General features: G+C 39.8%; 1 protein-coding gene across 2 annotated transcripts in view; it reads left to right on the top strand.

Moving 5' to 3' along the window:
- Nucleotides 1–12500, top strand: part of LOC137977522 (CAP-Gly domain-containing linker protein 1-like) — a 312978-nt gene that overhangs the window by 292656 nt on the left and 7822 nt on the right. The gene's annotated exons all lie outside the window — the stretch shown is intronic.

The raw sequence follows: 12500 nt of genomic DNA, 5'->3' as shown, positions 1-12500 counted from the left end.
ACCATATGAAACCCCAATAATTGCTTAACAAGATGCACATGTTCTTTATCCTAATTGCACAAGGTATGTGTGTAGTGTATATTTTCAGAATGTTTTTGCGAGTAAACAAAGAAGATTGTGCTTTATGGCCAGCTGCCATAACTGACAATTTTGTACTCCAATACTGTATGTAATATTGTGTGGGTAAGAAAATTAAACAGCAGCAACTTGAAAATGGCTGTGACAAATGATCAGTATGCAGCCAGAATTGGTATACTTGACGTTTTGTCAAAACTAGAGAACTGGCGCCAAATGTCAAAGGAATTTTTTGGAATACTTTGGAGACGTTTTCTTTTTTACCTCATTGTAGCCTATTTGCCAACATTAAAATGCTTGGTACAGCGGTATAGCTCTGAGAATAAAGTGACAGTATGGTTAACTAAAATTGTGTGCTACAATATTCACGCACTGTTCTTGAGAATGTTAGCCCAGGGAGTGATGTGAACAAACACCAAGGTCCTATCAATTTTAACGAATTAGTTGATCCTACTGGTACAGTGCGTGCAGACTTCAATCAAGGTAATAAATCGGTGATTGGATAAAATGCATGGAAACAATATGTTATTGACCTATCAAAGGCAATGAATCGACCTTTTCATGATATCTACGCCTTCTTGGATCCTGATGCATTGTGGTCTATCCGGGCTAACAAACCCGCGGATCGCAAAATTTAAGATGGCGTCTCTTCTATTTCTACTTCCACTTTATCAATTGATAAAGCGTATGAAACGCATCACAACAATATAAAATAATACATATATAATTAATACTAATAAATATCAATCTAAATAAGAAAAGTTGTATACAAATACAAGAATAGTAAATAATGTATATGATAAAATAATTTCTAAAACACTTTCCAGCTTCAATGAGGTGGTCATGTAGAGCTGCCTTACAGTGCAACTACTCCAACCTAGGCCATCCGAGAAAATTTTTGACTAATACCGTTCGAGAGATGAAACAATAGATTTCTCACAAAATACGGGTAAGCAGCACAAGAAAATTCAAAACAACATTTTTTTTTTTTCATATCGTAAACGCAACAGTACATTTTTCCAAGATCTTCAGTCAACTCAATATGAATTCGCCAGTTAGTTACATGTAACGGTAAACAGTTATGCGTAACGATTCACACACCGTTTATGCTCGGGAGACCTCTCCTGTAACGCTCAATAAGGAACAGCATTTCCCAATCTCGCGAGGTATCAACTGGAATCTTATTGTTGAATTTTTTCTTGAAGAGTATCAGGTCCTTATCTAAAGAAAACCGGTCGACATAACGGCCTTCATTTTGCCGCCTCAGTCAGGGACGCATAACCGCAAAAAAACTATTGACTGAGCGTTCCTTGGCTTCTTTCTTCTGCAAATCCTTGATAAGCTTTTGTAGTTCCGTGATCTCATTTTTGCTTTGTGGGTGTTTCTCGCTCGCACCACAATTGTTCATGTCCATACAAGTCGGGTTTGAACAACGAGCTCTGTAGTGGTGGAAGCCACAGTTGTCCGTTATTACTGTATCGCCTCTCTCTAGCACAGCCGATCCATCTGCTCTCATGAGATTAACTCCTTCCCTGAAAAATAACAGGAGCTCTTGGCTCTTTTTCCTAAATGCTTCCAAATATGATGAGATATAATATGTTGTAATATTTTTCATGTTACTGAAGTAAGGGATATTGGTCTGTAATTGCTTGCTAGAGATATTTTCCTTTTTTTGAAAATTGCAACTACATGTACAATAACTTTAATCCATTCATTGGGTAATTGACCCTGATCTAATGACTGTTGAAAAAGGGAGGCCCGAATGGGTGCCAACTCATGTGATAGCTCTTTCAAAAGATAGGTTCGCATGCCATCTGGCCCGCTAGCTTTATCTACATTAAGAGATTGTAAAAGTTTTGGAACACCCAGGAATGTTACCATTATTTGTTTCACATTTGGGCATAACAGACTAGGATCTAATCTAGGTAAAGAGTCAAGATTCTCTTTGGTGAAAATAGAATGAAAGTAATCATTGAGAATATTTGCTTTACCATGGTTATCTGATACAGTAACATTATCTTTCTCTAATGTATTAATGCCTTTGTTAGACTTAACAAAACTTCAAAATTTCTTAGGTTGGTCTGAACTAGGTGTTTCAATGAAATTGTTAACATAGTCATAACATGCCATATTAATTTTTTTCTGATAAATCTTACGGGTGTTCCTATATTTTGTTCTATCACTTACTTTTTACTTTTTCTGAACATTGTATAGTCTCTGAACCTTTCTGTTTAATCTCTTCAAACTTGGGTTAAACCAAGAAAGATTATATCTTGTGGATTTCACCTTGGATGGAATATACTTCTCTGTAAGTTAAGCTAATTTAGGGCCTGTTTACACGGAGACAGGGTCACCCTACCAGAAGGGTCAAAACATAGCCCTTCTTTACATGCAAACTCGACAAGCAAGGGTCACCTCGCGGGTAGGGCTAATGTTATGCCACTTCTTGTGCCTTTGTTCACGGCGTTGCGATAGTTCTGCTGGACGCTTTTTATATTTTCTTTGATTCTTTGATACCCACTTCATATCTTTGCTTTTTGGGCTTTTAATTCTTTTTGGTATTCTTTGTACTCGCTGGCATCCATGTCTTTTTATATCTTTGCCGGGTTCTGAGACACTTACTTTCTGGGCCGAAATCTTCAGGATAGTCAATGGCCATGCAGTCCTTTTGTATACAAGCTTGCTAGGTCAGCTTCATAGTCGGTTGCCTTGTACTTGCACTGCCTTTTGAATTCTTTCACGTACATTAAAAGCACCTCTGCAGCTTCGGGCAACCAGGCAAACTTCTTAGGTTTTTTTGGCGCTACTGGATCGCTTGTAGGCTCTGCTTTTCTTTTGGCGGTTATTATTCTCATCACTTTGATGCTCATTTGCGATAGCTTCTGCTTGATATCTTTGCATGATATACGCATGAGACGCCATGTTGTTTTTGTGATCGAAAAATTTAATTTGGCTCTCCAAATACTTCATTTGACGTATTTAGATGCAATTCGAGAAAGCCATCCCCCTAGGGTCACCCTACATTGAGCGTTTACATGGCTTAAGTGAACAAAAAGCTGGCCCCTCTAGGAAGGTCACCCTACCTATTTGATAGGGTAACCCTACCCATAGGGTGACCCTACCTGACATGTAAACACAACCACTAAAAACAATACAGGAAGGGTCACCAATAGTGACCCTATCTCCATGGAAACAGGCCCTTAGCAATGTTCCAATTCTTCTCAACTGATCTGGTATGGAAGCCTTGAAGGAAGGATGAGCCAAATTTGAGAATATCAGATTTCAGATCTGTAAAGTTGCCTTTAGAAAACAGGGAAACTTTCCTCTTAGATGGCCTTGGTCTGGTAGGTGAGAGTAAAGTTTCAACCCTTATCATGTAATGATTTCCAAAACCAGACTGGACTTCTACGAAGTTTATATCGGTAGGGTTTGAAGTGAAGAATGATAACATCTGGGTTTTCATTTTCTAAAAACGCCTGAAATTCGCTGTATTTGTTCTTAATGCTATAAACACACAATTTTCGCTGACATTGAGATCTCCTGACAATATGAGAATTAGTTGGCCTATTTATGGGTGTAGATTGCTTTGTCGGAGATGAAGTGAAGTTCGATAACAGTCCAAAGGAATTTGATGACTCTAATGAAGAAATAGATGTATCCAAATTCGAAGGACAGATTTGGACAGACCCAGAGATGGACAGAGCCAGAGACAGGAGGAATTATCCAAATTCTCGTATGATGCAATGCTCATTTGTAGACAGGAAGCATGATGCCAGTTATCAAAGGAGTCACATGGTACTCTGGGTTGGGTTGACTTATCTGGTTTACAACTCAAGCTGCATGGATATTTCCAATTGGGTCCTGGCTTAGTGCTAACGTTGCCACAAAGTAAAACAAGTCTACATATTTTGAGTTCGAAGAATTCAAGATGGCGTCTCTACTAACTCTATTTCGCCTGCAAAATGTTCCTATTAACCCTTCTTCACCAGACTTTTCCAGGTGTTCTTCTTCATAAGTAAGACATGTGCTAGTTAAATAAACCAGTTTGCTGTTAATGTAAAGAACCAAAAATAGATAAATTAACCGAGCTTGAAATGGACCAACCATCTGGGAACGAGATTGCGTCCATATGCATTGTGTCTGATGTACTGTATCAGAAATGGAAATTTGATTTTTTGAAGACATGTGTGTCCGAGGCGGTGGGAAGTCCACATTCCCCAGTTAGTCCAGGAGCATATGTCATATGAAAAAAGACCCATATGAGAAAAGAAAAGCATATGAAAAAACTCCTGTGGGAATTTTGTGAAGCAAGCAAGCCACTAGTCTAGATATCTTAATTGAACCCTAAATAATGCAAAAAGATTTGGTGGCACTTTTGTAACTTGCACCAAGGTCAATTATAAGGGGTTTTAAAAATAGTTTAAACTTGTCACCATGGAAAGGAGCCTTTTATCTTTCAACTATATGAATGAAATCACACCAAACTCACTATGATGATATTTATTGATGTTTTAGACACTTCTTCATGTTCTCTTTGTGGTATGAGGGGTCACGTGACGAGTAACCATGCAAACGTTTCTTTACAATATTCTGTATTTCTTATCATAATTAAGAATGTAATAGAATGATAGGTGATAATTTCCTAATGGCAATATATAAATTGCTTTGTTTGCTAGTAATAGTTTCTCAACTCATGTGAAGGTGGTGCGACCCAACAGAAAGACCGTCGTATCACTTGACATGGGCCTTTATCTTCCAGCCAAGAAACTTCAAATGGCTTGTGATGATGATCTTAAACACATCATTGTTCTGCCCAGGGGAACTGCATATTTCAATGGCACAGCTGAGAACCATTGGTGCATTCATTGAGAACAGTGGGATCGACATGGCATGGATAGAATCAGATCTATATGGTCCCAATACTGTCAAGCAGATCCTAGAGGGAAACCATGTGAAGAGAGGTGGAGCTGCACACTTGGTCATGTTACAAGCCTTTTTCATTCTATACCAGGAAGCGTTTCTTCAGCATGTACCAGAGTCATCCAGGAGCTTGTTAAAATCGCTCGCATAAGATCTTTGTGATGCATGCTCCAGTTGTGAGGGGGTTCAAGTGGAGGAGGCCCACCAGCGAATAGTGAATGCCATAGAATCCATGGAAATAATGAGGAAAATGAAAGAGTTTGACGAAAGCCATGAAAACAGCCCCATGTTTATGGTTTTCTGGTGTTGGAAATGCTAATGTTTATCAGGGCAGCCCTTACAGCTAACTGGGAACTTCACCTCGAAACTCGAGAGGTATTTACTAAGTATTTCTTTGCCCATGACCGTTTGAATTATGCTCGAATGATTCCTCTCTACATAGCCGAGATGGAAGCACTGTCAAATACAGACCCTGAGATCTACGCAGAATTCAATGATGGGAACTGGGTAGTGAATAAAACTCCTCGTGTACCATTCTGGGCGATGGGTCCTGACAATGCCTTACAACACTTAAACCGGTCTATGAAAGTAACTGTATGCTTGGTTGGCATAACACTTAACCCAAGTGCACATGCGAAGTGTTTCCTCATTGCACCAGAACTGGCAAGATTAGGAAATCAAGCCAAAGACATGGCAGGTGTAACACATGAGATTGGTGGAAAGCACCATAATCCTACAGCTGCTGTGGTATCCCGAGAGGAGAAAAATATAACCAAGCTGTCAAACACAATTTGAGTCTTCACCAATCCCTTCAGTCGGGATGGTGCTGACTTGTTTAACCTGGTGACGAGGGTAGTACTGCCACAGGAAGTCAAATATGATCTGTGCAACAAAAGTGCTATAGGGCTCAAGCTCTTCACAGTGTTTATTTTTTATTTTAGTTTTTTAATTTTTTTATTTTATTTTATTAGCTTTGCCCTGAAGAAATAAAGAAAAAATAAATTGAAGATATACAAATACTGAAAATACGAAGATAACAACACACCAATAGTAACTTAAATTGGGCAGGGACACCGCAACAGCTAGAGCCAATTACTGCGGACCCACAAAATAAAAAACATACAAATAGCAATTAAAATCACATGCAGCAGCTAATTTCTTGGTCTAAAAACCTGGCTGTGTTACATTTCAAGCAAATACTTTTGAAGCTCCTTGGAGAGTCCAGATCATAATTTATTGCTAGAGCCCGCAAGTAATAGCTGTAAAGAACAGACTTAAAGTTCCCAAAGGTAACATTATCCAGGTGAAATCTAGTAATAGGCAGATTCCAAATTCTAGTGGTTCTAATGAAAAAATATTTCTTAAAGGTAGAAGTCCTGCATCTTTTAGGAATGAAAGATTGAGAGCTCGTTACAGATATATGGGTCCTTCGCGCGCAATCGCGCACGAAGGGAACAACAGAAGGATCTTAATGAATCATATTATGCGTAGCCTTGTAAAAGTATATTAGATCTAGTAACTAGTGCCAGTAGCACACAGGAAGTAGATTTACATATATTAGTCTTTCTTTGTAAGAGATATTTGTTAAAAAAGGCAAGCAAAGAATGAATTTGGTGGCACGTCTTTGGATACTTTCGAGTTTAGAAATCAGTTCAATGCCTTGGGGTGCCCAGACCTGGGTTGCGTAGCCAAGATGAGCACGCACTAGGCCGAGGTATAATGTGCATCTTACGGAATACTGTGGATAAACCTAGAGTTTCTCACTTGTTTGTGCATGCAGCTTGGTGAGAGACTTGGGCGTGCCAAGTCAAGTCACGTTCCAAGGAGACACCGAGATCACGCTCTTCCTCAAAGGACATGATGGTGTTGCTGTTAACCTCGTAGCTCGTGAAGATGGACTTGCGCTTCCTTGTAATGGTCTGAATTGCATTGTTTGTTAAGGAACGGATCCAGACTGACAAAGAAAAGCTATGGTCACCAATGAAAAAAGAGAAGCTGATAACATGGAAAACCACGGGAAGAAGACCAAGGTTACTGTTGACAACAAAGTGGTGGAGCTACAAGAAGATAGATGTCTCTTTGCTCCCATGAAGATGGTATGCAAGTCTCGTCCAGCGATGAACATAGCCGAGGCAGTTGGAGGCAAGTTCTCTATTGCAACAATCTCTTTTTGCTCTACGAAGAGTGCATTAATGAATGCTATTGAGAAACATGTTAACCCAGAAAACTTCTACCACAGAGTGCCGAGTAGCTCACCCCATGCAAGGGAAGGTCTCAATAGTCAACGGCATGGCTGAGTTGCAGTCGCTTGACAAACCAATGTGGATAACTACCTGATCTCAACTAGCAGAACATTAAATGAAGCAGCTCTTACAAAAATGCAGTGAAAGTGATGAAATCCATGTAGTTTTCGACAGATATGATGTTGAACTCTCCCTGAAATCAGCCACAAGAATACAACGGCAGGGTGGTCAGGATCGGGTGTACTACAGGATAACAGAGTCGACCCACATTGGTAAGGTTCAGATGAAGAAACTTTTGACTCACAACAAAGCTAAAATGGATCTCATAGAATACCTTGCAAGAAAGGCTCTAGATCATGCAGAAATCATTGGAAAGTGTCTTGTTGCAGCCTGGGGAACTGCCTGTGAGGCAACACACAAGAATGTGGCGAATCTTCGAAGCACCCAAGAAGCTGATACAAAGATTTTACTGCACGCTGTTGATGCCGCTGCTCATGGAGCCACAAAATGTAATATCCATTCACCAGACACTGCTGTGTTTATTCTGTCTTTGAGAAGATATCCTCAGCTCTGTCATGAGACAAATTTCATCACTGGAACAGGTCAAAGGCATCGAGTAATCAAGTTACAGCCAATTGTGCCAATCCCTCAGTACGCATAAGATTGCTACTCTACTAGCAATTCACGCATTGAGCAGTGCTGACAACACTGGTAGTTTGGCTGGGAAAGGAAAGGCCACATGGTGGAAAGCATTCCAAGAGGCAAGCCAAGACATCATCACTGCTCTTGCTAATCTCGGAGCAAGTGAACCAACGTCAGCAGAAACTATGGCCGCAATCGAGAAGTTGATTTGCAAGCTGTACGTGCCTAACACGACCATTATTACTACTGTCAAAGATCTGCAATATTGGCTTTTCAAAAAGAAGCAGGCTCAGTCCAGGAAACTTCCACCAACGCAAGCTGCCCTAGAGCAAACTGTAATGAGAGCGTACTATAAAGCAATGGTTTTGAATAACGACACAGTGCCCCAGCCCTAGCTACCATCACCAGATGACTTTGTTTGGAAGTTGGAGGACAATAAATGGCTTCCGGTGATGACTACTTTGCCGCCAGCTCCTGAGGCTGTAATCCAATTGGTAAAATGTGGCTGTGCGAAGGAGAGATGTTTGACCAACAGATACCAGTGTCATAAAGCAAATTTCAACTGCACTGACTTGTGTAACTGCTGCAAAAGTGGAGATATTTGTGAGAACAGCCATAGTCCAAATGATGATCTTGAAGAAGACGAGAAGGTTGCGTATGAAAGTGATGATAGCAGTGTACAAAAAAGTCTTATTTTTCCTACAGCAAAGACTTTCGATTGATTGGTCATAGTGATATTAAGATTATTTGTGTTAGAGTAGTGTCACTTTGGGTCCAAGGGATTGTAACTGGGTAGTAGTAGCTATTAAGAAAGAGGATAAGTCAAAGATGGAACCTTTTTGTGATAGAAGAAAAATGTTCTCAGCATCAAGATTGGTACTGATCAATTACAATCAGTTTTTGGATTCTTCATACGATAATTTTAACAGCGAAATGCTTTTCAGGTTAGTACAAAGTCAGAATCGTTTCCATGAATTAGCTATCAAAGTTATAAAGTCAGGTCAGTTACTCAAGTGTTTTCAAATTAACAAGCCATGTCTAAATCTTAACCTCGTTTCCATGGTGACTTAGTCACGTGACCTTCTTACCACAAGATAACACTAAGTTTTGTTTGGAACATTAAGAAACATAATTGTCTTGCTTGTAGATGATATAACCATTGACAAGGGCAACCTCTCGAATACGATGATAAATGGTATGGTACCACTACTGCGACTTATGCGGGTAGGCATAAGTTCCAAGTAATTGATCCATCCTGTCAACACCAGCCATATTGACATTGTACAGTTCACCCATCACAGGCTTCTCCACTGTCCTCTTGCCTCCCTCAGCTCCCCTTTTTCTAACTTCCTTGTCAATGGTTATATCATTGTAGACTGTGCTCAAAAAATGAACACGTTTTTTGTCATGCCATGCACAAGCCACCAGGTCCCCGGTGTGCATGAACTTGGGCGGGTCACCTTTTTTCAAGGGAAGATTTATTGGCCTCAAGCCCAATGGCATTTCCTTTCGAGTCACAAGCACTGTGCCACATGCACCAATACCCTTTTCCTTCAAATCCAGGAAGAGATTTGGGCTGCTGTAAAAATTGTCCATGTATGTCCTTTGTTTTCATGGCCACTCAGCAAACCAAGAAGTACCTGCTCAGAAAGAGGGACATTCTTTTCTCTTTGAGAACTTGTTTTCCCTGTATACACTTGAAATTTAAGTCCATAGCCAGAGACTCCCAGAGAACAAATACCTTTATGCCCCATTTTGTTGGTTTTGCAGGTAAGTACTGTCTGAAAAAAATTCGCCCCTTGAATTTGACCATGCTTTCATCGATGCATAAGTTCTTGCCTGGACTGTAAACAGTTTCATAGCGGGGATTAACAATGTCTGGCATTGGCTGCACTTTGACTAATGGGTTGTAGTCCTCTTCACCGCGTTGAACACGCGTTTCATTGTTACAGAAATGCAAGAAAGATTGCAAAAGGAGATAACGGTCCCTGGACATAACATTACCCAACTTCGTTTCTGTTAGCGAGAATTTTCGCCAGTAATCATTTACTGATGGCTTACAGTTCAGTCCCATCGCAATTTGTAAGGCCACAAATGCGTGAATTTCAAGTGGATCTGTGTCGGTCCACTTTGGGAATCTAGAATGTGCGTCAAAATTAGAAGGGTCATCAAAAAATTGATCAGCAAATAAGTTGGTTTGCTTCGCAATTAACTGGAAAAGTTCATCAGGGAAAAAAAGCTTGAAATAATGTTGGGGCTGAAAGTTTGTGGTGTCAACCAGAATGCGTTGGTGCTGCTGAAATGGAGGAATCCAAGTCTGCTCCAAGTCATCTAAAACGGTCACATCTTCCCAGAGAAACTGCCTGCCTTGCCTGCGACCACGTGTAGGTGCTGTTACTTCTCTTTCACCACCATCTTCCTCTAAAGCAGTGGCGTCATCGCTGCCCTCTGATATCTTCTCATCACCTTCACCCAAAAAGTCGATTTCCCTCATATCCCAGTCAGAATCTCTCATAACTAAAGCGAGAACTTCATCGGTTTCAAAAACAGAGCGAGGACTGTAACGTGATGCCATTTTTAAATCCCACAAGAAAACAACAACAGACTGGCAAGCGCTTTGCAGATTACTGTCGCTCGAAAAGAACTTATTTGGAAATAAGAAACAACTGTCTTGTGTTAAACAGCTTTGAAGATAATTTTTATTTAGGTTAATGCACAGCTTATATACATTTCGATTTATCTAAATAAACAAACACAGGAAGCATGTACTACGCAAGTGACACGCAATTTCATTACGCAAAAGGACATCCCAAAGGAAGGAAACGCGTAACTACACCTTGAATTACTCAGTTTCACATATATGTTCTCATACCTTAACCGCAGTGAAAGAGTTAATTAAAAGACATGAACAGTTAATCAATGTCGCCTAGTTTCCATGGTAACTCGTCACGTGACCTCTTGCCATTATGAGACATCTAAGATGTGACTAAAGCATCAACAAATACGATCATAGTGAGTTTGGTGTGATTCCATTCACATGGTTGTAAGATATAAGCAATTAACTCATGTAGCCTCGTTTCCATGCTGGCAAATTTACGCCATTTTTAAAACCCCTTGTAATTAACCTTGTTGCAAGTTACAAAAGTGCCACCAAACTTTTTTGCATTATCTAGGGTCCAAATAAGATATCTAGATTAGTGGCTTGCTTGCTTCACGAAATTCCCATGGGACTACATGTGCTCGCAGACTAAGTCCTTTTTGTTTCCATCCTCATTAATGCTGGTTTGGTAACCTAGCCCCACACCTTTGCTTTCAGAACCTCCTCTTCTTCCCAATGGCTTACCACACTGCGTGCCTATTTGTTAATGATTTTTTGAACCCATGCTTTTCTGAGGCAGTGGGCAGTCCACATTCCGCAGCCCTTTTTGTTTCCATCCTCCTTAATGCACACTTGTCCCTGAATCTCAAGACAAGGTAAGACAAGGCAAGATAATTTGCTTAACTCAACTCGTGAGTGTAAATTAAGGTAATGAGTGAATTATGACCATTCAAATAGCAGTGGCTAATCTAGTGGATGATCCCAATGAAAGACAACGTTCACATAAGATCGGTAGGAGTTCGTTTTTTAAGATAAAAGAGAACTTTTTGAGATGCCTTGTGTTAATGAAATCAAAGAAAAAATGCATCTTGTTCCGTCTCAGGTACACAAAACGTGTCATCAACGTATTGTTGACGCCTTGTAGTTCTCCAACCAAATATTTTCGTGACGACCCATGGAAAGATTGGTTAAAACGTTTGGTCACAAATGTACTAAGCGCTTTACATAGGTAAAGTCCTGGTGAATACATATTTCTCGTCGTTCTAAATCTCCTAATGTAAATCTGTGATCTGTCCTCTCCCAATTAACATACATAGTAGTTGTACATGTGTTTAATATTTTAGATTAGGTCAATGTAACGGTTTTCTTGTCTTTATATTACAGTCTATCTCCCTTCTCCTTTCTTAGTTAATTTCTGTTGTAAGTTTATTTTGTAATTTCGCTATTAAGGTATGGCTCACCTAGATTATTTAGCCTCTGCCAGTTGCGGGAATGCCAGTGTTGACAATAATTACAGTATAAAGTATGAAAGTGTAGTGTACATTATCATGAGTGGTTCCAAAACAAAGGAGGCCAACTGTTTGTAATGTGGTTTCCGAACCCACAGATGCTGCACCACAGTCTGTCTAAGGGCCTCTTCATATGAGCCCAGTTGACTGAGCTTTACCTCTGAAATCTTTGCAAAAATTTCTACGTGTTCATATGAGAGGGTGGGCTGGCCCTGTTGCCGAGATCTTTGTTTTTTCCAACAGACACCTCGTTATCTGGGCTGGAATTTTTTCCATTTGAACATTCCAGCAATGCTGCGAACAGTATTTGATTTTGCGAACAGTATTTGATTTTGACTTCTTTTTTCTTCCATTTATAGTTGGGAATAATTTCTTTTGATAGTTAAAGTAAAGATAAAAGATTCTGAGGTTTCTAAAACCGATAAAAGCGAAAAATTCTCACCAGATTTGTTTGTTAAATTTTGCGCATGAATGGTTGCTGTAAAGGCAAATCACCGTTTTAACTGAGTTTAT

This window comes from Montipora foliosa, chromosome 11 (genome assembly GCF_036669935.1).
Source record: "Montipora foliosa isolate CH-2021 chromosome 11, ASM3666993v2, whole genome shotgun sequence".
Taxonomy (NCBI): Eukaryota; Metazoa; Cnidaria; class Anthozoa; order Scleractinia; family Acroporidae; genus Montipora; species Montipora foliosa.
Note: the sequence above shows the minus strand (reverse complement) of the source record. Positions and strands in the feature narration are given on the sequence as shown.